Source organism: Adiantum capillus-veneris, chromosome 6 (assembly GCF_014529385.1).
Source record: "Adiantum capillus-veneris isolate H3 chromosome 6, ASM1452938v2, whole genome shotgun sequence".
Classification (NCBI taxonomy): Eukaryota; Viridiplantae; Streptophyta; class Polypodiopsida; order Polypodiales; family Pteridaceae; genus Adiantum; species Adiantum capillus-veneris.
The window spans coordinates 158,149,495-158,175,868 of NC_140936.1; the positions used below are offsets into that span (position 1 = coordinate 158,149,495).

General features: G+C 42.2%; 1 pseudogene across 1 annotated transcript; it reads right to left on the reverse strand.

Annotated features, from left to right (window-relative positions):
* Positions 1 to 4,485: 4,485 nt before the first annotated feature.
* Positions 4,486 to 25,811, reverse strand: LOC147456583 (polyamine oxidase 7-like; annotated as a pseudogene). The gene is made up of 10 exons (XR_015188522.1): positions 25,600 to 25,811; positions 25,020 to 25,269; positions 24,754 to 24,900; positions 23,860 to 23,921; positions 23,357 to 23,538; positions 23,107 to 23,250; positions 7,233 to 7,382; positions 5,897 to 6,151; positions 5,691 to 5,772; positions 4,486 to 4,943 (listed from the first exon to the last, which is right to left on the reverse strand). The product of XR_015188522.1 is annotated as a polyamine oxidase 7-like (transcript).
* Between the last annotated feature and the right edge of the window lie 563 nt (positions 25,812 to 26,374).

Genomic DNA, 26,374 nt, shown 5'->3' on the forward strand with positions numbered 1-26,374 from the left:
CGTGTGATGTGACTGTCGATTTTGTACATGTGCTAGATGTGTGTTCCTGGTACGTAGGTACTAATAGTCAGTGTCTGCTAAGACGGTTTATGGCTTTTGTCGGTTTTGCAGGCATAAGCGCGGTCGATTACAATGCTTTCAAGAGGGGGGTATGTCACAAAGTGATGACGTGGCGGACAACAGAAACCCTAATTTCTACCAAAAACCCTAATTTTTTAAAATCGCGGAGGCTATTAAAAAAAAAGAAAAATGATGAGCGACGCGAATTTTGCTTTTGCTTTTTTTTATTTAAAAAAAATTTTATAAAAAAAAGAGAAGACTATGTGAGAGAGAGAGAGAGAGAGAGAGAGAGAGAGAGAGAGAGAGAGAACTGATGCGTTTTATTTTAAAAGCTTTTGGGGCTCTGCTTTTGGGCATCCCTTGTAACCTTTAAATTAGTGGTGAGGGCCTCACTTCTCAGAGCATCTGGACGCAGAGTCTGAGAGCGAAACCCTAACCGCTCTCTTGTACTTTAATGATTGATTAATACAAAAAGAAATACCGAAAGGGGCGCCAGTCTTTGGGGCCAATATCTCTAGGCACGAAACTCTGCCGGGCCATTGCAAATCTATTGTGATCTGTGAATTGTTTTGAAGTGGTTATTTGGTGCTGTCACTGTTGATTCTTGACTTGGAGTGTCCAAGTCTGCTACAATTACTCCTACATATAGATCCTCTTCAACATCGAGGAAACCAAAAGGTTCATCTTGCATGTGCTTCATACATCTCAATTGACTATCTACCAAAATCAAATGTTCTTGAACCCATCAAAGAAATATTATTTAAAATGGCCAACATTGGGTCTTTGTAGTTTGTTGATAGCTTGGAGGTTGACAAGGAGCTAATGATACCAATAGCAAGTATGACTATGGCTCCACCCATGTTCAAATCCGTTTTGCTTATATGGCAAACCTTGATGTTGTTATGAATCTTGATTATAATGACACAAAAGTCCTTGCACTATTAACAATAAGGTGAATGTTCTCCCTATGCCATCTCCACCAATTAGGAAAAGGCTTAAAGGAACATTTGGATGTACTTTTCTTTACCTGTATTGTGCATCTCTAGCACAGGTACATTATATTGCATCGTGCTACTTGTGCTAGTAGTGGTGGTGGTGGTGTATGATATTGTGGAACAAACGTCTTCTTACTTGTGGTCTCTAAATGAAGTCGATTTGTTGTATTTGTCCATGTTGCTTTCAATACTATAATTATTCTCATGGAAGACATCTTTCCATGACCCACGTCCTTGCATAGTGGAATGTTGAAAGACAAAGAAAGGAGATCACACTATTCTTTGTAGTGGCTGCCAATGTCCTTTTCTTCTATGTAGTTTATCTTGGAACATAAGGTTGAAACATTGACAGTATTCCGAAGGCCACAAATGTGATGATAAAGTAGACCAAACAATGGACAAACATATCTTGGAACTTAAGGTTGACACATTGATAGCATTTTGAAGGCTACAAATATGATGATGAAGTCAAGCAAACAATGGACAAACATGTCACTAGGGAAATGGATGTCTTTTTCGATACAATAAAGAGAATATGCTATTGACGGCTCCCTCTGAACATTTTCAAATGGTGGTTCTATTAAAGAATCTTGAAACGTGTATGTGCAACATGAATGGTTGAGTCATTGTAATCAAGTAGTCTAAAAATTTCTCATCCAAATCGTCATCAACCAATGAGATCTCACCATGATGCTCATCACCAAATGCATGTTGCATGTATAAGATGCATGAAAGACAATCAGGCTCTAGTGACACACTGCTCATAGCATACAAGGGTGTTTTCAAGTAATTCTATAGACTTCATATTATTCTCAATTGTATAGGAAAACCAATCAGGCTCTAGTGACACAGTGCTCATAGCATACAAGGGTGTTTTCAAGTAGTTCTATAAGCTTCATATGATTCTCAATTGTATAGGAAAACCAACCATGTCTATGGGATTGTAGCTTAACTTTTTCATGATACCCACCAAAACAAATGCCTCATTTTAATAGAAAGGGAATAAAGCTTAGTGAGTTCTCCCACATCAGCCATAATGTTTGCAATAGTACCTTGAGAGTCCCAAGTGTCCATTGAAGATAAGTTTTCATTTTTGAGCAAAGGGCAGACAAATAGGTTTAACCGAATGTGCTTTGATGTTATGCATGCTAGCTAGGCAATCCCATAAACTCCACCCAAACCGGATGAAGCCCTTGGAGGGATTCTACTAAGTCAAACATTGGCTCCTTTGGCACAACACAAACAATAGTCCTCTTATTTCAAAGGGCAGACAAATAGGTTTAACCGAATGTGCTTTGATGTCATGCATGCTAGCTAGGCAATCCCACAAACTCGACCTAAACCGGATGAAGCCCTTGGAGGGATTCTACTGAGTCAAACATTGGCTCCTTTGGCACAACACAAACAATAGTCCTCTTAAATAAGAGGGGCCTTTATCCGGGATCCTCAAGACATCGAAGACTTCTTTGAATCTTACCGACGAACAAGAACCCTTGGCTAGGTATGAGGTATTTTCAATTGCTCGCACTCTCATGGGAACATAAGTTTTACTTAGTAGAAACAATCCCAAGAGACCTCAAAGACATATTCGGAGAGTCTTGAGCTCAAAACCTATTACTCAAGAGTGAACTGAATAAGAATTAGGCGATGCAAAGGTTATTGGAGTTTCTCGTGTTCTCTCTCTCTCTCTCTCTCTCTCTCTCTCTCTCTCTCTCTCCACGCACAATGAGACGACGTAGGAAATATCCAGGAGACCTCTAGGCTCAGAGAGAAGAGAGGAGAGAGGAGAGGAAGAAAAGACATCCTATTAATTTATAAGAAACCTGATAGGTGAGTCGCGAGAGAGAGGAAGGAGAGACGTCATAGATGTGTCGTGAGAGGGAGGGATGGGAGGCGGGGAGAGAGGAAGAAGCAGAAGAAGAGAATTCTCAACACGTAGGAAGAATCCCAAGAGACCTCTATCCGAGGGGAGGAGCAAGAGACTCTTGAAAAGAGAGAACTTCAAATGCCTGATGGCACAATTACAACGATCTACGACGCCCTACATTTGGCTGCAAGAGCAGCTTGAAGGGCATCAATGGCACCCACATAGCTTTGCCGAAGTGTCTCGCGTTCCTGCACAGAAGAAAGATTCTCTCTCTCTCTCTCTCTCTCTCTCACACACACACACACACACACACACACACACAAGGTCAGAAAATTGTCCAAGAACAAATTAAAGAGCACCAACTATATGCTCGCGAGTCGCAAGTCCATCGAAATAATGAATGCAAGCTTCTGAAATAAATGCTTTCAGATCCTTGCTTCTTGCTTGGATGAGAGTTATGCATGACAGAGTTGTACCCAGTCATACAAGCCAACCCTAGAGGAGATTGTGAATAGCAGATTCTGCGTGGATATGAGACTGCCAACCGAGTCCGAAAAGGATGGGGGATGGAATGTGTCGAAGAGGTTCAACCGAAGAAAGGCTACACTATCGGAGTGCTGTCTTGAGGTCATGATGAAGGCAAAGGACTATGAGGAAGCGGAGCCAGCTCTTCACTTTTGAGAAGACAGGTGGACATCTGAGGTGACATCACAGGGTAAAGGAAGCATGAAAAATAGGGGGGAGGTTCCTTGGAAAAAGAGATGTTGAAGAGACAACGGAAGACGGGATCTTAGTGAAGGACTGAATTCTGCCAATCAGATGGCAAATGTAAGCAAACCAAAGAGGTTTTGCATCATCCATGACCATGAGACTGGAACTTCCGTTGCGAGCTTGACGTTGACACTAGATACAACGAGGGTAACCTTATGAGCCACGACCCAATAAGCACAGTAAGTTGAATTCTTCTATGGGAGGTGCTGGTGAACAAGGATTTGTTGAAAGGAGACAAGCAGTCTTGGTGATGGTGTCTACCTACCTATCCACTTGGAACCTGGATCTAGACAAGGCAAGAATGGCAGGTAGCAGTAGGTACAAAATTACTGACATAGAACCAGTGACATGCACAAAATGATCTCAAGGTACAATTAAAGGCATGGCCTGATAAGGTCTTTAGTGCTACCGAAGAGAGATCGCCCATTTGCCCCTGCTACCCAGCAATAACCTGCCAAGTGACTGATCTGAAAAACGCAGGTAGGGCTGCCCAACAACGCTAGGGCTACCCTCTGAATGCCCACCCTCCCCTGCTGGGCTATACTGCAATGTCCCAAAGTGGTACCCCCCCTGCTAGGGTCATAACCAGGACCCGACCCACTCCTCAAGCTCCACAACCTAGTAAATAGGCTAAAATAGGGCCAGGGGTATATATGAGGAAAGAGGGGATCTCTAGAGGCCCCTAGGGCTTTCTTCGGTCTCTTTTGTTGATTGTGTGCACAAACAGATTATGAGAAACAAACACACACAACAAAGCTCAAGAAAAAAAGTACCTGCTGAACATCCACACAGCAAGATCCAGTACAATTTCCAGACGTTAAATTGCCATTACGAGGGAGTATTTTTGAAGTTCCTGGCAACTCATCTGAAGTAATCTCATCACACTTTCCATACTTAATGCAATCAATCAAAGTTTCAGCTGTCGCGATACCTGTCAAAAGACATCAACTTTCAGCCCCACAGTAACACTGAAGCTGAAAAAAATATGTGGACGTCTCCTGGCTTTATATTCCTCAATCTCCCTGTTGCAATACGTCATATATGCTTTGCTTGGCCCTTGAGTTAATGTCCTCGAACCAAGGGAAAAAATATGCCAATTGGTCTAGACAGCCCTTTGCTATTTGCTCTTGTAAACGACATATTGACCACTTAAACCCCCTGTAATATGGATACTTGATAGAGAGGTCAAATGAGGGCGACTAGAAATTCAGGTCTGATAGATGTCACAGCGCTTAAGGAGCACCTGGTACCTTTATAGAAAGGGCAATTGTGTGTATCAGAACAGCACACCAATGAATGCCTAACTTTGATACATGGCTTTCAATCAATCTTTGAAAATCATTTGCTGGTGTAGATATCAGAAGATAATAAAATGGATTGTTACAGATAAGGAGCTCAAGACCAGAGTCTTATCTTGAAACTTCATGACCTCAAAGATGAAGATGACAGTGACAAAGCAAGTGAGAAACTCTTGACTACAAGGCAAGCAGCTTGAGTGATTGTTGGGATAGATAATCAAAAAATGAGAGTGAGACTTTTAAAGGAGAAAGAAAGCGTGCAAATGAGATTAAGGAGCATGTTAATCCATGATGTGTTTGGGTAAAAGACAAACCAAAATACCCCCAAAATTTGTGGAATTCCCAGAATATCCCTCAAATTTCAAAAATTCCAATATACCCTAGTCTTTTTGACAATAGAGAACTATTTTTAAGTGTATTAAAACAAAACTATTCACCGATGAGCTCACAAATAGAGGCATTTTGTCTAAAAATAATGAACGTTTTCATCTTGACCGCCCACAATACCATCTAAAATCCTATCTTCTTCTACTTAGGAGAACCAATCTTCCTGTGAAAACTTAAATTTGAGATGTTTGAGAGGTTAAGGAGGGGTATTTTGGGAGTTTTGGCCAAATATGAGGGGTATTTTGGAAATTTACAAATTTCAGTAGTATTTTCGTAATGTTCCCAAATGAAAAATTCAATATTAAATCATACCAGAAAGGTACGCTCCATGTACATAACCATTAAATTGTGCACTTGTGTGTTCGCCTGTGAAGTACAAGGGTCCAATGGGAGCCTACAAGAACATAAGTACAGTCACCGCACAATTTGAAGACCTAAGATTAGGCTTGTAAGCATCATAACAAAGGAAAACATTCCACAAGGCAATGACACAGTAATAAACAAGCACCTCCACTAACCTTCATCCGGTCAAAATCAGCCTCTGAAACCCCAATGGGCCAGTTTATGTAACTTCCACCATGAAAGCTGTTTTTCCACCATCGCGGCACAAGTATCTCCGATGCGTCAGGAATGCGTTCTCCAAACATTTTTCTCAAAACCTCCATAATTTCTGTTTTGGTCACATGGTCAGGCTGCTGTTCAATTCGTCTCGACTCATCATCTGTCACTGTTACAAAAAGGATGTTTGATCCAGGGTACACATTCTCCAAATGCTGCACAGCTCATATAAGAGAATAATACACTGTAAGCAAAAGAATTAAGCAAAAATGAGGTCCCAAACAAAAACAAAAAAAAAAACATTTCACCTGGCACCCTGCAAAACACACTATGGCCTACCTACTCTTGGCGGGGAAACAAAACTTTGCCACATGCGATATGTAATAAAGGTAAGATTCAACACCCTTTTGATTACATTAAGGAGAGAACGTTTGTATTGGTGGTCTTTGCTTTTTGCAATATGAATTTTAATTTTTAATTGGGAAAAAAGGAAAGTTTTTCTTTTCTAGCCATGACATATCATGCATGCTCTTTGAGAAAATACCTTGAATGCTAGCTTGACACTAGAAGGGTCCCTTGTGGCCCTCGAGCTTGAAGGACCTCCTAAATTTCTTAATGCAAGAGGTCTGGTTTATGTAACCCAGAGGTTACAGAGACAATTTGCTTAGCTTCTTTATGAGAAGCTTTACACTGACAGATCTCTTCAAGGCCCTCTTGAATAGTCCCACTTCATGCGTCGGAGCGCAGTGGAAGGATTCAAAGTTCGGACCAGCCTTTCTAAAAGGTAAAAGGGCATCAGTCACCTGCTCTAACAATTCATACATCATTCAAAAGGCCTTCCATGCAGGCAGAAGATTATTGAAATGTCCTCCACATTCAAGGTGTCATAAAAGACATCACTTGTATTACAACTGTGGGAGGTGTGTGGTGAAACCTTTCCACTTTTGGAGGGCCCTCCAAATGTTTCTTAGGAAGGCCAATGAGGGAGCCAACCCTTAGTGATCCTCTGTTTACAGTTAGTTTACTGTCTTCATAGCCCGCTTCAGTGATGTTCTGGTTAAAAGCTCTAGTAGGACTACTATAAAGGAAATTTTTGACAGTCTCTATAAATTCAAGAGAAATGGCTATTTGACTCATGCTTACAATGCCACTTCGATGAGAAAGAAAGAGGGAGACGATGTCATGATAGATGTTTTGGTACATCTCCCACAGTGAAAGACGAAAAAGCTTTTTATAAAATACAGTTCCAAACACACATTTGCATGGAGGAAATTAAAGGAAGGATAAGAAAACTACCTGCCAGAAAGGATAATAACCTCTTTTCCCGTCAGCATACAGAAAGAATTCAGAGCCAGGTCCAGTTGGCCAAAACTTCTGTGAGAACTTCAAAAAGACTTTTGTGTAGATAGTCATGTCAAATTGATAGAATGTTTTGATCTTCCAATACTGAAAAAGCAAACATAGATGTTAATAAAAACATCACCTTGTTAAGGGGAAAACGTACCATAAGACACGCTACGGCTAAAGTCCAGAAATGAAGATACTCTGAAAATAGGAGGCTAAAGGCAGCATTACAAGTTGAGTGCAACAAAGCAACGATGAGGATGGATTGGCATATTATTAATCAACGAGGACCTCTCAAATCAAGCAGAAAGAACAGCTATTGCTCGATGTTTGTTATGTTTCCAGTGTCTCCATGGGCGAAGCCATTAATGCCACATGTACACTGGCTCTGAGTGCCATGGGGACATGCTAAATTTGAAACCTACCTCCACAACCAACAAGCGTTTATAGAGCAGAGGGGAGACTTGCATGCTTAAACAAGTCCACTGAATTAAGTTTTAATAAGTAGTAAGCACTTGTAACCTTCTTTGCATAGTGTTTAGCAAGTGTCTTACACTCAGTGAGCATCCGCCACCACCAGCATCTAGATTAGGATAAGGTTCAGTTGTCCCCCAGGTACTGCGTCAAGCGGGCCAGCATTTGGGAGATTAATTAAGAGTACCCATCAGTACAACAACTTTTCACTCCTCTAAAGGAAGCGGCTGGTAATCAACAAGGAAAAGAATGAAGTCTTTATGAGAGAAATCCACTCCATGGGACACATTGTTTCTTGTAAAAATGTATGCATGGACCAGCTGAAGTGACAGCCATCAGAGACAACCAGCTGAAGTGACAGCCATCAGAGATTGGAACCACCATTAAGGAATGTGCATAGTGTAAGGAGTTTCTTGGGTTCGTGCACATGCTACAGACATTTCATGAGACTTTTTGTGGAGATTGCAGCTCCTTCACATGAAAAGGGTATCATTTAGTTGGGGGCAAAAAAAATCACTTCCTTCGGAAGGCTCAAAGAGAAGATCACGATAGTACCAGTTCTTTTATTGCCAAATATACACAAGCCACTTGAGGTTCATTGTGATGCTTGTGGAGACAACATTGGAGGTGTATTGCAGAAAGAAGGTCGTTCAAGATAGCCTATGAGAGTTCTCACAAAGAGACTAGAGTAGGAGGATTGCCCAAATCTATTAGAAAGAGCTGTTGGTAATCATTCATGCTTTGGGCTTTGCTGCTCTTGGAAACATTACTTGGTGGATGCAGATTTTACTGTGCATACCAATCATCAAGAGTCTGAGAAACTTTTTCTCAGGCTAAGCTATTTAAGACACAGATATAAGATGGCCAAAATTATTGTCCCAATTTCATTTCCACATTGTGCATGTTGTATCATCATGCGGTGAATGAAATGAGACAGCAGTATGTTTGGGGATCCAAATTTTTTGGGAGTTTGCAGAATGGGGAGTCGGTACTTGGTTTCTTTTTCATTCTTAGTCACATACTTAACTCCCCATGCCTGGAGCATTTGTGGAGTTCATATGGCCCCATTGCTACCAAGAAGAGGAATCAACTGGAGTGGAGAAAGCAAATGTTATTGTCTTCATTAGTACTGCAAATGTCACAGACTGGTGACGTGGCAACCCCATAAGTTGTCCCAACTTATGGCCAAGTGACGAGGGGACCCCCAGGGACACAAGAGAATTAAAGCAAGCGGCTGTTGACATGGCTGGCGTACGGAATTCCGCAAATAACGCTGACTGTACGGATCTTCGTAATTCCGTTGATTGCCGTACGGTCTGCTGGAAATTACGCTGACAGCTTTTGGCAGTTTTGGACAACCAGTTGCTTTTGGAAACTGATTGCTTTTAGAGTTTGAAGTTTTTGGGGGTCTCTGCTTTTAGCAACCCTATGTAACCTTTATAAGTGTCAGAGAATCTAGACGCAGAGTCTTGAGAGTGAGACCCGCGGGCCCTCCTTGTACTTTGAACACAGATTAATATAAAAAGAAATACCGAAAGGGGCGCCAGTCTTTGGGGCCAATACCTCTAAGCACAGAACTACGACGGGCTGTGTCGTCTTTGTGAACTGTTTTGAAGTGAATCTCTGTTGTCTCGCAGTAGAATCTTGACTTGAGGTGTTCAAGTTTGTTACAGTGGTATCAGAGTGCGGCCGATTTCTCTTCTACCAGGAAATCCGATCCTTTTCTCACGACACTTATGGATTCCGACAAGAATCATTCGACTTCTTTTGCATGCGCGAGATCACGAAGAAGATTTTCATGATCAAACAGAGGAAGAGGACCGGCACCTCGGCCTACTCACTACGAACTTGAAGAGATGGAACGTCGACGGCATGTTGACGAGTGCACAAAGCAAATGATTAAAATTGCGAAGGATCCACAATTTGCAAAACTTTTGTCTCAGCAATCCATCGCAGAAGTGCACACCCAGTGGCAAAAAGCCACAGAACCACCCATCAAACCGGCAATCAAGAAACCTCCTTCTCTGAGGATGTTTACAAAGCAAGAATTACAAGAGGTGGCTCAGACACAGATTAGTCAGACTTTGGATACAAACAACAAATCCAAAAAGCAAGAGAAAAAGCACAAGAACGGGACTGACTTCCCGGGTTATTGGGTTGTCAATCTTCTTTTGCATTGGCAAGAAAGAAGAAGAAGCATGTATGATTTGAAGGACTACCCAGTTTTTCTTCTTCTAACAGTTCTTCTAACTCTTCTGACTTGAGCGAGGAGGACAGAAAAGGCAAAAAGCGAAGTAAAAAGCAAAGCTTCGGACAGGGCAAGAAAAAGGAAAAGAAGCACAGATTTGGCCCAGTTTCTGACAATTCTACAATGAGTCATCCTCTGACAGTTCGGACTCCGATTGATTACATGTTTTATGCAAAGAAAAAGCATTTTTACAGAGCCAACCAATATGACTTTCTCGGAGACAAAAGCAAGAAAGTAAAAGACTTCAAAGAAGGTGGACAGTCAATAAAATTTGAATCCTTTTCTGGGTTCCAAGATGCTCCAAGGGCTTTGGCCTTCATTCAGCAATTTGACATAGCTTTCTCTGAAGGACATTACTCAGAGCACTCCAAGATTAGGAGGGCTACATCTTTCTTCAAGGGAAATGCTCGAACATGGTGGTCCACTCTTCTTATAAGGAAGGAAGCTCCAGTTAAATGGTTGAAATTCAAAAGGTTATTTCTTTCTTATTGGCTGACTCGGGAGTACGAACGAGATATACGAACCGCTTGGAATCATCTTTGGATGACCAAGGAAGATTCTTTAGACGCTTATTGCGAGAAATTTTGGAACTCTTTTCTACCAACCTCTTCATTTAAGAAGGCCTCTTTCAAGGAACAGATTGAGCAGTTTTGCTACGGACTCCCTATAGAGATCCGAGACTACTCCTTGGATCAAAAGTCGAATTCTATTCAACAATTGATGGGTCATGCGAAACGGGGTTTTGCGATACATTAAGGAAATTTGACCTACCCCATTGATGAGATGTTGACTCAGAGAACCCAACAGACCTCTCACAATGAAAGTAGAAAGAAAAAGAGTTTCCAAGAAAGACGCCACTTACATCAAAGAAGGGAAGTGTTTTGGATGCGGGGAACATGGACACGTCTCCGTGAAGTGCCCCAAAAAGGCACAGCAAGAACAACATGAAGACAGGCCAGAGAGTTTGAGAGCAGCAAAGGAACGTGGTAGAAAAGGCAAGATGAAAGTAGGACTCGTTCCAGATTGTATGGGTACTAACCCAAGCATGATTGATGAAAGTACAGAACTTTGCCAAGCTTGGGGCAAAGTGAAATCAAAAAGCCCTGATTTTCTTTGATAGAGGAGCCAAGGCCAACTTCATTACACTTGAATTAGCGGCGCGGCTCGAGATTACACCCGATCGGATGGGATCACCAGCAGAGGCAGTTCTAGTTGCACCCGGATGGGACATAGCCATTACACCTGTCATTGGCAAACTTCGGTTGCATTGTCAGGAGTATTTGGGACACGAGGACTTTTACATAATGCCCTTGGAAGGTTGTGACGTCCTCCTAGGAGTCCCTTGGTACCATAGGAACAACGCCATGGTAGATTATCGAGCGAAGAAAGCGACTTTGACAAATGAAAAGGGCTGAAAATTTGTACTTGATATAAAACTGAAGAGCCAATCTGTCCCTATTGTATCGGCTTCGATCGTTTCCAAATTAATGAAATCCAGTCTGTTTGTTTACTCGATCTATTTGAAAGAGTTAAATGATGAACACAAAACGAATATGTTTGAACTTAATAAAGAACGCCAAGATTTTCTCCACACTCATGCTGATTGCTTTTCTAAGGGCCTGCCAGGCGAGTTGCCACCATCTCAACCTGACTATCACACTATTGATCTGATACCTGGATTTACACCACCGAACCGGCCACCTTACCATGTTAGCCGAGTACCAAATGAAAGACATTTAGGAAAAGGGTCTTATCCAGCCGAGTACTTCACCCTACTGCTCTCCGGTGTTGTTGGTTTTAAAGAAAGACAGATCTTGGAGAATGTGCATTGATTACAGAGCTCTCATTAAAATCACCATCAAGAACAAATTTCAGATTCCAAGGATCGATGATATTCTTGACCGACTACAAGGATCCTCTTGTTTCAGCAGGATTGATTTGAAAAGCGGAAATCATCACATCAGAATCGCGCCGGAAGATGTCTACAAGACAGTCTTTCGGACGAGCTTAGGTTTATATGAATTTTTGGTGATGCCTTTTGGCCTTACCAATGCTCCAGCGACTTTCAACCGAATGATGAATAGAATTTTCAGAGAGTATAGATCTTTTGTCGGCACTTTCTTTGATGACATTATAGTCTTCTCCAAGGATGAGGCAGAAAGTAGACATCATCTGCTTCAGGTCTTTCAGGCATTGCGAGATCACATGGCATGCCTAAGACACTAGTCTCTGACAGAGATCCCCGATTCACGAATTTGTTTTGGAAGGCTATTTGGGAGAACATTGGCACACGGTTGCAGTTCTATTCATCTTTCCACCCGCAAACAGATGGACAGTCTGAGATTGCAAATTCAGTCGTATTGGATTTATTGAAGTCTTACATTTCTCATCAGAAGACTCACTGGGAATTTTTTTTGCCCTTGGTGAAATTTGCCTACAAGAACACGATCCACTCTTCGATGGGAAAGGTGCCATTTGAGATTATTGAAGGTGCTATGAAGGTTCCGCTCTTCCTTAGCACGAAAGACAAGATTTTTGAAGCCGACCAGTACACAAGGGACTTGGACACTGCTTTTGCCAAGGTCCGGGAAGCTTTAGCAAAATATCAGGAAAGACACAAAAAGGCAGCAGATCGACACCGTCGCAATTTGAAATTAAATGAAGACGATTGGGTGCTCTTACATTTTGAGAAGGCACGCCTAAGAAAGAAAAAGGGAAAGGAGCGGCTTTTTCCAAAGCTTAGCATGAGATACTATGGACCTTTCTAGATAAAAGAAAAGATAAATGAAATTAAAGGAAGACGATTGGGTGCGGGTGCTCTTACATTTTGAGAAGGCACGCCTAAGAAAGAAAAAAGGAAAGGAGCGGCTTTTTCCAAAGCTTAGCATGAGATACTATGGACCTTTCTAGATAAAAGAAAAGATAAATGATGTCTCCTTTAGACTGAGGCTGCCCGATACTTGGAGGATTCACAATGCTTTTCATGTGAGTCTCTTGAAGCCTTTTAAAGGCGATGTGCCCAATGATGGGGAGCCAGATGAGCAACCCAAAGTGGAGGAAAGCGAAGAGAGACTCGTTGTAGAACAAATATTGGCACACAAGGATAGAAAGATTAATGGTAAAGCGATTAGGCAATTCTTGGTTAAATTGAAGAACTATCCTGCATTGAATGCGAAGTGGATGGAAAAGGAGGACCTAGCAGATACTCCTCAGATTTTGAAACTTTACCTTGAAGCATTCAGTTAGCATAGTCTACTCCGATAGAACCCCGATTTCAGCATGGGTGAATCTAATGCAACGGGCTTGCACAAGAGGGGAGTCACTCCGCTCCTTTGTCAACGGATTACCCCGATTTTGATATAGAGTCACTAATGTCCCTTTGGGTTTCAAGGATACTGTTGGGCTGACAGTATTCTGTTGTATTGCTGTATGACTTTATGAACTAGAATTCCCGAAAATGATACTGATTGATTTGTACTTTGTAACATTTAATGGCCTAAAATCTTATGTGTAGCGGAAATTAGCATGAACATAGTGAGCATTTCATTAGAGTTGATTCCTAATGAGAATTACAAGAGTGCTTGGGTGGAGAGAGCAACAAAAAGCATAACACCTAGTTAGATAGCATCGACAATACTTTCAAAAGAGAGAGCAATTAAGCTATTGACAACAGTTGAGGACCGGATTTGCATGGAGCCGGTCCCCCCTCCAAAAGGCTTTGTATTATGGTTTCTCCCATCAAGAGAGACATTGTACAATACAATTCTTTGTGTTCCTTCAAGACGAGCTAGTGCAATGAAGATGGAAGCTTCATACACCAAGCAAAACACTTAATCAAACACAACTTGAATTATCCCCGTTCTCAGACCCAAGACCTCACACACCTTCGAAGATGGTGAGAGCTAGCAGGGTATGAGAGTAGATTGAGAGGAAAAAGAAGTATCTTACGAGAAAGAAGTACATCTCCTCACATAATCACTCATATTAGCATAGCTTAGCTTAGTAATTAGCTTGGTAGAGAAGATGAGCATGCATTGAAGCTTGGCTCTTGGTTGGATTTGCATCCACATGCCAAGAGAGTGTTGATGTAGGCTTCTATCTCACAAGCTTGGAGTAGGTGATGAGCTCTCCATTAAAGCTTGGGAGGAGATAGAGTATTTTCCCTTCACACATGGTCCAGTGTGAGAGTGTGTGTGTCAATGCCAAGCAAAAATCAGCCCCCTCTCTCTCTTGGGCGAGCCCTAGCTGCTAAGTTAGTCTGGCTTTTGCCTCATTGGACCTCCCCAGGTCAAGCCAATAGGGATTAAGCAGCATAAGTGATAGCCTTCTGACATGTGTCCCCCTTTCCCCTTTTGTGAGAGCTTTAGATAATTAAATAATTAAACTAAACTCTCATTGGACCCCTTTGCCTCCTGGCCAATAGGAATCAGGCAAGCCATGGGGCTCCTGAATGCTCATTGGACCCCTTGGGAGACTGCCCAATAGTCTTCTAGGACACTTAATTCTTATTGGTTTCTTTTATTAAATGTTTTTAAATTAATTAAACTAGATTTACTCTAGCCTAATTCTCATTGGTCCACTTCAAGGGTCTTCCAATAGGAATTGGGCATACCTTGTGGGCATCTGGCCTAGGGAGCTGACATGTGTCCCTCATTCCCTTTGTGTAAAGGGAGCCTGTGTGTGTGTGTGTGGCTTTCTCTCTCATCCCCTAGCTTTGGGGCTCGCCCCCTCTCATGTAGGGATGTAGAAAGACTTTTTGGGCACACACTAAGCATCCAATTTTCCCTAAGGTTGACCTTTGGACACAACCTTTGAATTTTGGAACCTTAGCATTTTGGAAGTCTTAATGGGCTGAACCTTAGGATCTTTTTAGCCCGTTGTTTCACATGGCTCTTTTGCAGATGGCCCCCCCTTTGGATCCCTATTTTCCCTCCTTTGGATCCCTACTGTGGCCGGTCTGCTAACTTAACCAATATTCTAGCTTTTTCTCCCTTGGCACTTCCCCACATTAAATGATCAGTTTAATATGAGAAAATCATTTAGGAGAATTAGATATTGATTATTATGACATTACGAGCCCAAGAGAGGGAGGGGGCTGATTTTTGCTTGGCATTGACACACACACTCTCACACTGGACCATGTGTGAAGGGAAAATACTCTATCTCCTCCCAAGCTTTAATGGAGAGCTCATCACCTACTCCAAGCTTGTGAGATAGAAGCCTACATCAACACTCTCTTGGCATGTGGATGCAAATCCAACCAAGAGCCAAGCTTCAATGCATGCTCATCTTCTCTACCAAGCTAATTACTAAGCTAAGCTATGCTAATATGAGTGATTATGTGAGGAGATGTACTTCTTTCTCGTAAGATACTTCTTTTTCCTCTCAATCTACTCTCATACCCTGCTAGCTCTCACCATCTTCGAAGGTGTGTGAGGTCTTGGGTCTGAGAACGGGGATAATTCAAGTTGTGTTTGATTAAGTGTTTTGCTTGGTGTATGAAGCTTCCATCTTCATTGCACTAGCTCGTCTTGAAGGAACACAAAGAATTGTATTGTACAATGTCTCTCTTGATGGGAGAAACCATAATACAAAGCCTTTTGGAGGGGGGACCGGCTCCATGCAAATCCGGTCCTCAACTGTTGTCAATAGCTTAATTGCTCTCTCTTTTGAAAGTATTGTCGATGCTATCTAACTAGGTGTTATGCTTTTTGTTGCTCTCTCCACCCAAGCACTCTTGTAATTCTCATTAGGAATCAACTCTAATGAAATGCTCACTATGTTCATGCTAATTTCCGGTAGGCCAATAGAAATATGTTTCAATTCCCTTTAGGGTAGACTGAATCCCTCTATGCCCCGCATATGGGGGAGCATGAGATTCATACATTACTTTCTCACGTAGTGAGTTAGTAACGCATAGTCTATTGCCATAGAGAAGATAACCATCTTGTAAAGTAAATGGTTCTTCTTTCTTCCCTAAGGCAAGGGCTGAAATCACATCTCTAAAATCGGGATCAATAGCATACTCATCTATCATTAAAGATAGATCATTGTGAGTTGCTATGGAAACCGCATTCACTCTCGGTCGTCTTGAGAGTGCATCGGCTACTTGATTATGCTTGCCAGCAATGTGAGCAATATGAAAATGAAATTGCGAAAGGAAATTTGCCCACCTCATTTGTTTGTCGGAGAGCTTGGTCTGCGTCATGAAGTACTTAAGACTTTGGTGATCCGTTCGCAGAATGAAAGGAGTCCCCAATAAATAGTGCTTCCACGAGTCTAAGGCATGTAGAACTGCAAGGAGTTCTTTTTCGTATATGCCTAGAGCTTGCTCAACAGGGTCGAGCCTTCTACTCTCATAGCCTATGGCGTGCCCTTCTTGGAGCAAAACAGCCCCAAGGCAATCACCACAAGCATCACATTGGACCTCAAATGGTTTTGAGAGATCCGGTAGTGTAAGCACAGGTTGAGGGATAAGCTTTTCTTTAAGCTATTCGAAAGCATTGTTCTCCTTAGCAGACCACGTATACCTAACATTTTTCTTTGTTAGGTCATGTAATGGTCCCGCAATTTGTGAGAACTTTTCTATGAAGCGTCTATAGTATGCACACATACCTATAAAGCTTCTTAGTTCATGAAGATTCCTGGGTTTAGGCCATTCTTTTATTACCTCTAACTTGGATGGATCCATTTGGATTCCATCTTGAGAGATAATGTGACCTAAATATTGAATCTCTTGCAAGAAAAATTCACTTTTCTTTCGATTAACATAAAGTTTATTCTCTCTTAAAACTTGAAATATTACCTGGAGGTGTTGCTTATGTTCCTCTAATGAATGAGAGTAGATGATAATATCAAAAGAACACTCCAGTGAAGGTTCGATGAGGTCTGAACAGCTTCTCCATCAAGCGGTTAAATGTGGCTGGTGCATTAGTCAAGCCAAAAGGCATGACAATGTATTCGTAAAGACCAAATGTAGTACGAAATGCGGTCTTTACAATGTCTTGATCAACTATCCTTATTTGATGATAGCCACTTTTTAGGTCAATCCTACTGAAGTAGGTCGATCCTTGTAGCTTATCAAATAGGTCTTCTACCCGTGGAACGGGAAACCTATTCTTGATAGTGATCCTATTTAGTGCTCTATAGTCGACACACATACGATATGTGCCGTCTTTCTTTTGCACTAATAGCACAGGTGAGCAAAATGGAGATGAGCTAGGCCTAACCATGCCCTTCTCAATTAACTCATGCACTTGCCGCATAATCTCCTCTTGTTGAGCTTGAGAAACTCTATAAGGAGGTTTGTTAGGCGGTGAACTTCCTGGAAGAAGTTCAATTGCATGGTCGTCATTACCTCGTTTAGAAGGTAGCTCAGAAGGGATGTCGTCAATAAAGACATTTGAAACCCCTTGAGAAAATTGGATAACTCTAATTCCTTTTGGTTGCTTTTATTTTCTTTTGCTAAAGCATTAGGTTCATTTTGAGAATCTTTAACAAAAATCATGTACACGGAAATAGAGCTCTTTATTGACTTGTTGAAAGCTGGTGTATGTACAATGGGGATGGTGTTACCCATCTCCCTAGCATCTATATACATGTCCTTTTCCCTGAACTTAAAGGAGATTCTCCTTTCAGGAAATTTAACATGGGCAGCCAGACGGTCAAACCATGGTGCCCCTAGGATTACATCCTCATGCTTGAGAGGAGAGATAAAGAAATCCTCTTTGTCCACATAGCCTTGGACATGAAGCCTCAATTTCCCGATTAAGGGAGTGACTGAAGCTTCTTGCCCCTTGAAGGCACTGTCTGCGGGTAGGATATCTCCCATCTCGTAGGATTGTATGCCTAGCTTGGTGGCTAACTCCATAGATATGAAATTGTGAGTAGAACCAGGGTCAAAGAGAATAAAAGCATCATGTTCTCTTACCTTTCCCCAAGCATGGCATAGAGGAGATCCTTTGTGGTGAGTTTGGTGAATCTCCTCCTCTTGGATTTCAACCAAAGAAGCTCTAGGAGGATCTTGGCGGTTGTTCTTTTGGGGACAAGCGCGGTACGCATGCCCTTGTTCGCCGCACTTGAAACACCGGTTATCTTTACGATAACGCTCAAGCTCTTCAGGAGAGAGTTTATTCTTTCCTTTGTAAACTCCCTTCTCTTTAGCTTTGTTGGAATTGCCCTTAGGAGACTTTTGGACATTGTCCTTCCCCTTAGGCTCATTGGAACCTTTGTTTTCCGGGGGCTTATTATTTCTTTTACCCCCCGTTTGGAAATTGATTCGCGAGGCCACCATAGTATGGTGTATTACCGCCGATATGGTACGTGGCCTTTGGGAGTTGACATACTCCGCCATTTCTTCGGTTAAGCCCGCACAAAATTGTTGCTTTTGCTCTCCAAAATCCAACTTTTTGAAGACAGTGGCTTTGAGTTGTAGGTCCCAAAACTTGTCTACATATTTGTGGATGGATTCATTGGGAGAGAGCTTTAAGCTTCGCCATTCGGTGAGTACTTTGTCTTTGGCATCGGTGGCCAAAAACTGCTTCATAATGGAAGCTCTTAAAGCCTTCCACGTTCGTGGAGCTTCACCGTTGGCTCGTAGGCTAGACCACCATTGTCTGGCGGACTTTTGAAAGTGCATAGCTACATGGCGTAGCTTAGAGGACTCCGTGAAGCCCTCATCTCCAAACGCCGCATCGAATTGCTGGATAAAGGCCAAAACTTTGTCTGTAGCACCGAAGGTGCCATCATAGGTAAGGAAAGAGATGCTCTTCCCTCCCTCTTTGAATTTCTTCAGCTTGGACGACCTCTTCCATGCGGCATAGGATTTCCTATGGCCTCTTCTTTTTGATGGTTCAAAAGTTGCACCATCACTTTCTTCAGAAGATGAAGAATTTGAAGAAGGTGGAGAAGAGGGTGACCTCTTTCTCGCCTTTTTCTTGTCTTGATCTTTGTCGTCTTCACCATAGCTTTCATAAGAGGAAGAGGATAAAGAAGATGGAGAAGAGGGTGTCCTCTTTCTCGCCTTTTTCTTCTCTTGCTTTTTATCATCCCTCTTTGAATTATGGCGTGGAGAAGAGTGTGATGGTCTTCTCCGCTTTGGTGGTGATGGAGAGCGTTTAGCCCGCCGTCTTCGTGGAGCCATCTCCGCCGAGGTGGCGGGAGACTCGCTTCTTTCTCGTTCCTTCGGTGGAGGCTCTTGAGTTCTCCTTTGGGAAGGAGATGCATCATCAAGAAGTAAGTTCTTGAGCCCTTCATATGGATTCTCTTCTTCTTCCCGAATCGGAGAGAGACCTCTTTTGGTAGTCTCACAAGGAGACTTCCTAGGTGTTCTCTCGTCATGGTGATGAGCTTGGAGAATCCCGTGAGCACGGAGCTGCCGTTGCACTTCACTTTGGAGAGATGGATTGCCCATGGCTTGTTGAAGCCTAGAAACAAGATAATTAACAAGCATTGAAGCATCATTAGTAGCTTGCTCATGAGCAAAATCAAAGTTATCAACATTAATTTCACTCTCTTTAATATTGTCAGCCATTCTAACAACTTTTAGGTGTAAACTTTTTAGGTGTACTTTGGCACTTCAAGCCCTAGTTGCTACTCCTCTTTACCCCTTTAGAAAAAGCACTCAAGCTACTGTACCCGCGGCTCGAATACCATTAATTGCAAGGAATAGAAGAGAGGGTCTTTCGACACCAAAACAGCACCGGCTCCTGTCAAGCTTCTAATAGCTCAATAGTGGTTAAGCCGTAGGCAAGCCCCGTAGGACTCCACTATTAAGACCATAGCTCTCGACGGTGATGCCCCGTTAACTGCACAAAGGCAGGCGCACTGCAAGGCTGAAAAATCCCTATTCTACTTACTCACAGGCAATTAATAATACCAACCATTTGTAGCTAGCTTGAGGACCTCCCTTCTTGAGCAAGAAAAGAGAAACCTTGAGCTCTGATACCAATGTAACATTTAATGGCCTAAAATCTATGTGTAGCGGAAATTAGCATGAACATAGTGAGCATTTCATTAGAGTTGATTCCTAATGAGAATTACAAGAGTGCTTGGGTGGAGAGAGCAACAAAAAGCATAACACCTAGTTAGATAGCATCGACAATACTTTCAAAAGAGAGAGCAATTAAGCTATTGACAACAGTTGAGGACCGGATTTGCATGGAGCCGGTCCCCCCTCCAAAAGGCTTTGTATTATGGTTTCTCCCATCAAGAGAGACATTGTACAATACAATTCTTTGTGTTCCTTCAAGACGAGCTAGTGCAATGAAGATGGAAGCTTCATACACCAAGCAAAACACTTAATCAAACACAACTTGAATTATCCCCGTTCTCAGACCCAAGACCTCACACACCTTCGAAGATGGTGAGAGCTAGCAGGGTATGAGAGTAGATTGAGAGGAAAAAGAAGTATCTTACGAGAAAGAAGTACATCTCCTCACATAATCACTCATATTAGCATAGCTTAGCTTAGTAATTAGCTTGGTAGAGAAGATGAGCATGCATTGAAGCTTGGCTCTTGGTTGGATTTGCATCCACATGCCAAGAGAGTGTTGATGTAGGCTTCTATCTCACAAGCTTGGAGTAGGTGATGAGCTCTCCATTAAAGCTTGGGAGGAGATAGAGTATTTTCCCTTCACACATGGTCCAGTGTGAGAGTGTGTGTGTCAATGCCAAGCAAAAATCAGCCCCCTCTCTCTCTTGGGCGAGCCCTAGCTGCTAAGTTAGTCTGGCTTTTGCCTCATTGGACCTCCCCAGGTCAAGCCAATAGGGATTAAGCAGCATAAGTGATAGCCTTCTGACATGTGTCCCCCTTTCCCCTTTTGTGAGAGCTTTAGATAATTAAATAATTAAACTAAACTCTCATTGGACCCCTTTGCCTCCTGGCCAATAGGAATCAGGCAAGCCATGGGGCTCCTGAATGCTCATTGGACCCCTTGGGAGACTGCCCAATAGTCTTCTAGGACACTTAATTCTTATTGGTTTCTTTTATTAAATGTTTTTAAATTAATTAAACTAGATTTACTCTAGCCTAATTCTCATTGGTCCACTTCAAGGGTCTTCCAATAGGAATTGGGCATACCTTGTGGGCATCTGGCCTAGGGAGCTGACATGTGTCCCTCATTCCCTTTGTGTAAAGGGAGCCTGTGTGTGTGTGTGTGGCTTTCTCTCTCATCCCCTAGCTTTGGGGCTCGCCCCCTCCCATGTAGGGATGTAGAAAGACTTTTTGGGCACACACTAAGCATCCAATTTTCCCTAAGGTTGACCTTTGGACACAACCTTTGAATTTTGGAACCTTAGCATTTTGGAAGTCTTAATGGGCTGAACCTTAGGGTCTTTTTAGCCCGTTGTTTCACATGGCTCTTTTGCAGATGGCCCCCCCTTTGGATCCCTATTTTCCCTCCTTTGGATCCCTACTGTGGCCGGTCTGCTAACTTAACCAATATTCTAGCTTTTTCTCCCTTGGCACTTCCCCACATTAAATGATCAGTTTAATATGAGAAAATCATTTAGGAGAATTAGATATTGATTATTATGACATACTTGACTTGTTTGAGTGCAAGAACTGAAAGACGAAATGACTGTAGCATTTCGGTCTCATAAATCTCTATAGACATGATTGCAATAAGGATTAGTTAATCGGGCATCTGGGAGGTCCCGACTGGATCTAGATGCGATACTAAATACATTGCCGATTAATGATGGTCTGAGATTTGGAATGAATTTGAATGTGATTTATCATGTGATGTCAAGTGATGTCTTGTGATGTTCGGTGATGTGACTGTTGATTTGTACAAGTGTTAGATATATTGTGTCTAGTGCATCGCTACTAACAATCAGTGTCTACTAAGACGGTTTATGGCCCCTGTCTGTTTTACAGGCGTAATCCAGGGCGATTACAATTCTTTCAAGAGGGGGGTATGTCACAAATTGGTGTCGTGGCAACCCCATAAGTTGTCCCAACTTATGGCCAAGCGACCAGGGGACCCCAAGGACACAAGAGAATTAAAGCAAGCGGCTGCTGACGTGGCTGGCGTATGGAATTCCGCAAATAACGCTGCCTGTACAGATCTCCGCAATTTGCTTGACTGTCGTACGGTCTGTCGAAAATTACGCTGACAGCTTTTGGCAGTTTTGGACGACCAGTTGCTTTTGGAAACTCATTGCTTTTGGAAACTCATTGCTTTTGGAGTTTGAAGCTTTTGGGGACTCTGCTTTTAGCAACCCTATGTAACCTTTATAAGTGGCCTTTGGGGCCATTACTCACAGCATCTGGACGAAGAGTCTGAGAGTGAGACCCGCGGGCCCTCTTTGTACTTTGAACACAGATTAATATAAAAAGAAATACCGAAAGGGGCGCCAGTCTTTGGGGCCAATACCTCTAGGCACGGAACTACGCCAGGCTGTGTTGTCTTTGTGAACTGTTTTGAAGTGAATCTCTGTTGTGTCGCGGTAGAATCTTGACTTGGGGTGTCCAAGTTTGTTACAGCAAACTTGTGAATACTTTGCAAGAATGTAGCTACAAAGGTAGACCTTGTCAAAGGGTGGGAGTGAGGCCTTAGCATAACCAGCGTGGGGAGGAGGGGGAATGCATTTGAAGCTGCTCTGCTGAGCACACAGTTGAGGCACGGGATGATATACACGGGCTTGACGCTATGACTCCATTGATTGGGAGGCTAGTGGTTCATGTCATGCTAGCCAAGAATGAGAAGCGGCTTGGAGAATAATCGCTCTTGCATTAGGATGTACATGTATATGATATCAGCTGTCTCTTCACTCAGGTTTTATCATCTGACATCAGCTCTTGCATTAGATGTACATGTATATGCTATCAGCTGTCTCTTCACTCAGGTTTATCGAATGCATACCTCTCAAGTGGCATCCAGAGCACTACTGACAGGTTCTACCTGTTTAGAGAAGCTAAAGTTGGACGTTGTAGGAGGTTGCGTCACAAGATAAACACAGTAATGGTTGTTTTATTAAGAGCATTAAAAATAACTTCCACCAATTAAATGAGACTTTGTAAGCAGGAACACAAAGTACTAATCAACGTTTGCAATCTGGATGACTAATACAAAAAGAAAAAGACATGCTCAAGGTGCTTACCGGTAAATCTGGAGTGTACTTGATCAGGGTACTTTTCAAAACTCCAAGGCTTACTGATTAAATGGCATACTTAGCAGAGAAAGTTGAATGATCTTCAGTTTCCACCTCGACTCCATGAGAGGAGTAACTTATGTTAGTGACCACCTGCCCGTTACAAGAACACATCACTGGCCAGTGGACATTCTTGGATACCATCATCAAGGAAACTTTTGATGCAGAACTAGCATAAAAGTTGTCACAATTGTATCACCTTTTTCAGCTTCAAACGTGAATCCATAATACTGTCATTGTTGTGTTTCAAAAAACCTTTAGCAAGCTCATGCAGAATGTGAACATAACCTCGCTTGTCGGCCACAAAATATTCATCATCCCCATAGTAAACAAAAGTGGGTGTGGGCTGTGCATTTTTTAAGCTTGTAACTCTTGGAGGCTCTGAATTCCACAAATTCCATTTCAGAGCATACTATATAAACTTTCAAGGGTAAAACTCAGACTAGTAGCGAAAAGCAGATTTGTTCACAGAATAGGCTAAAGTAAACATGCACACGTACACGCACACGCACACGCACTCATACATAACAACACACAAGAGGTGAAGAAATGTTTTCAAAAGACTCAGCAAGAAGTAGACAAAGTTATAAGCAATAAAGACCCTTTCGCACTCTCTGTTAATTTTTTTTCTGCCCGTCTACCAAACTGTCATTGGTGATTCATATAAGCAAAAACCTATCAGGATAGATGTAGATATGTTACCTGCATTCTCAAAATCATAGTAGACAAAATCTATCACCATGTCTAAAGGAGTAGAGGGAACCCTGCACAGTGAAAGAGAATTTACAAAGTACTACACAATAATAATAATCCTTGGCAACAAAAACTATCAACATTAAGCTTTCAGTAGATGTAGGTCAGTTATCTACTTATAACAACTTGTACACAACCATGTGCTTTGTTGTTAGCACCCTTTCAATAACACAGCAAGAGATAGCATTTTATCTTATGTGGTTTACAACAGCAGTAAAACTTGCCCAATAGAACACAAAATACTGGTACAGAAAATAAATAGCAACTACTGATGTCCCAATATAATTGGATGAGAAAAATAAATTAATATATATACGTTTTGGGATGATCTTTGAGTTTCTGAGATTAATGTCTTGATGACCTGTTTGCTCCACCATATAAGATCGGGTGAAACAAGAGTGCCCAAAAACCATCGTTACCAAGGACAGAAAATCAGAACGGGGCACGGGGAATAGAATTGCCATTCCCTGTTAGGGATGCTCACGTCTACACACACGGATGGGGATTCGAAACAAGAAGTTAGAATGGGGACAGCAAATAGAAACCAGAAAAAGACAGACATTCCCTGTAACTATGCCACAAACCCCAGCTCCCAAGGCACCTATAAGGTCAGGGTCCTTTATACATGGTCTCTGGGACCTTTTATATCACAGGTATGCATGGCTCAATAGTGTATTCTCCCAGGAGCTAGCTATTGACAATGGAAACTCTAGTTACCAGCTGTTAAATCACTATGAATTGCGATCTATCTTGCAATACCACCTGTGAGAGTCCACAGAAATAACATGCACAGAGAGAGAGAGAGAGAGAGAGAGAGAGAGAGAGAGAGAGAGAGAGACGTACACGCCAAAAATACGTTGGGCAGTCAAGATAGAAATGTCTTCCTCTCCATGAGCATTCAGAGAATTACTGAGTTCATTAGTGTAATTAAAAGATGCATCTGCCAGGTCAAAATGTGGCTCTGTAAAAGACAAAGGAAGTAAAGTGCCACTGCATCACGTAGAGGCGCAAAGTCAGAAAAAGTCTAAAATACAACTGCATCACGTATAAGAAGCGCAAGCAGAGACTCATGAGTTAGTGAGCCATGAAGGTACAAAGAAATAACTTACTCCTCATTGTAGGTGTTGGAGCTCATGTTGTCAAAATCAGAATAAGATACACGCAAGTTGTACTTCTTTGCAAGGGTCCAAATTGGATTTTCCTCTTCCCCTCCAACTCCCTCTACCCAATTCGCTCCCATTTCTATGGTATAACCTGCAAAAGTTGTCTGATGCATTCGCCCTCCGATCCTGTCTGTGGCGTCCAAAATCAGGAAATCATCAATGCCATGCTCAGAGAGGGTCTTAGCCGCCATTATTCCTGTCGAGCAATATCAACAAAACCTAAGCTTCAGAGCGCAAATATTGCAAACCAATTGGATTGAGCAGCAACGCAAATGTTTGTGCTCATTTTCTGCAAATTAGAAGAAGGTCCGTTCTTTTTGGAGTGAAGAAACTTGAATCCATCCTCTCTCTCTCTCTCTCTCTCTCTCTCTCTCTCTCTCTCATTTGCGCGGGCGTGTGTGTGTGTTCAGAGAGAGAGCTCATTTGCACAGGCGTGCGGGCGTGTGCGTGTGAGAGAGAGAGAGAGAGAGAGAACTTGAGCTGCATGTGGTGCATTAGCGACACAGATTGTTACAGACATGAATACCTGACATGCCTGCACCGATGATGATGACGGAAGGGTGGCCGGCAGAGGATGGAATGTGCCGAGACGGACATGAGAGTGAGAAAAGCCATGGCACAATGCAAAGCAGGCACAGCAAAATCGGCTGAAAACTCCACCGAACAGCCATGGCGCTCTCTTGGACTGCAGCAGTGCGGAGTCTCGACACCGCAGGCGCGGAAATGTTTAGCAAGGCACGTCGCATTTCCCATGATATACATCCTCATAACGACAATGTTATTAGTCTGTCGTTGTCTTTACTACTTTTAACTATATTATAAAAGGGAAAATTACCAAAATACCCCTCTAATTTGAGGAAATTCCCAAAATACCCCTCAAATTAAAAAAATTCCCAAAATACCCTTGTATCTATTATGGTTGGAATTTTCAAGATTTTCTAATCTTCATTCATTTTTGACAATTGAGATCCGTTTTTGAGTGCTCAGCATGTAATTTGTCACCGGTTACCATCGCAAAAAAGGCAATTATGTCTAAAAATAATGAAGCAATTCATCTCCAAAGCCTACGTAACCAACTCAAATTGTAGTTTTAGCATCTTGTACGATAGACAATCACTCTTCTTGTGAAGACCTACAGAAAATTTATTTTTCGAGAAATTTAGTCTCACAACCAGGGGTATTTTGGGAATTTTGGAAAATTTGAAGGGCATTTTGGGAATTTATGACAAAATATCGGGGACATAATGGGAATTTTTGAGATTTGAGGGGTATTTTGGGAATTTCCTCAAATTAGAGGGGTA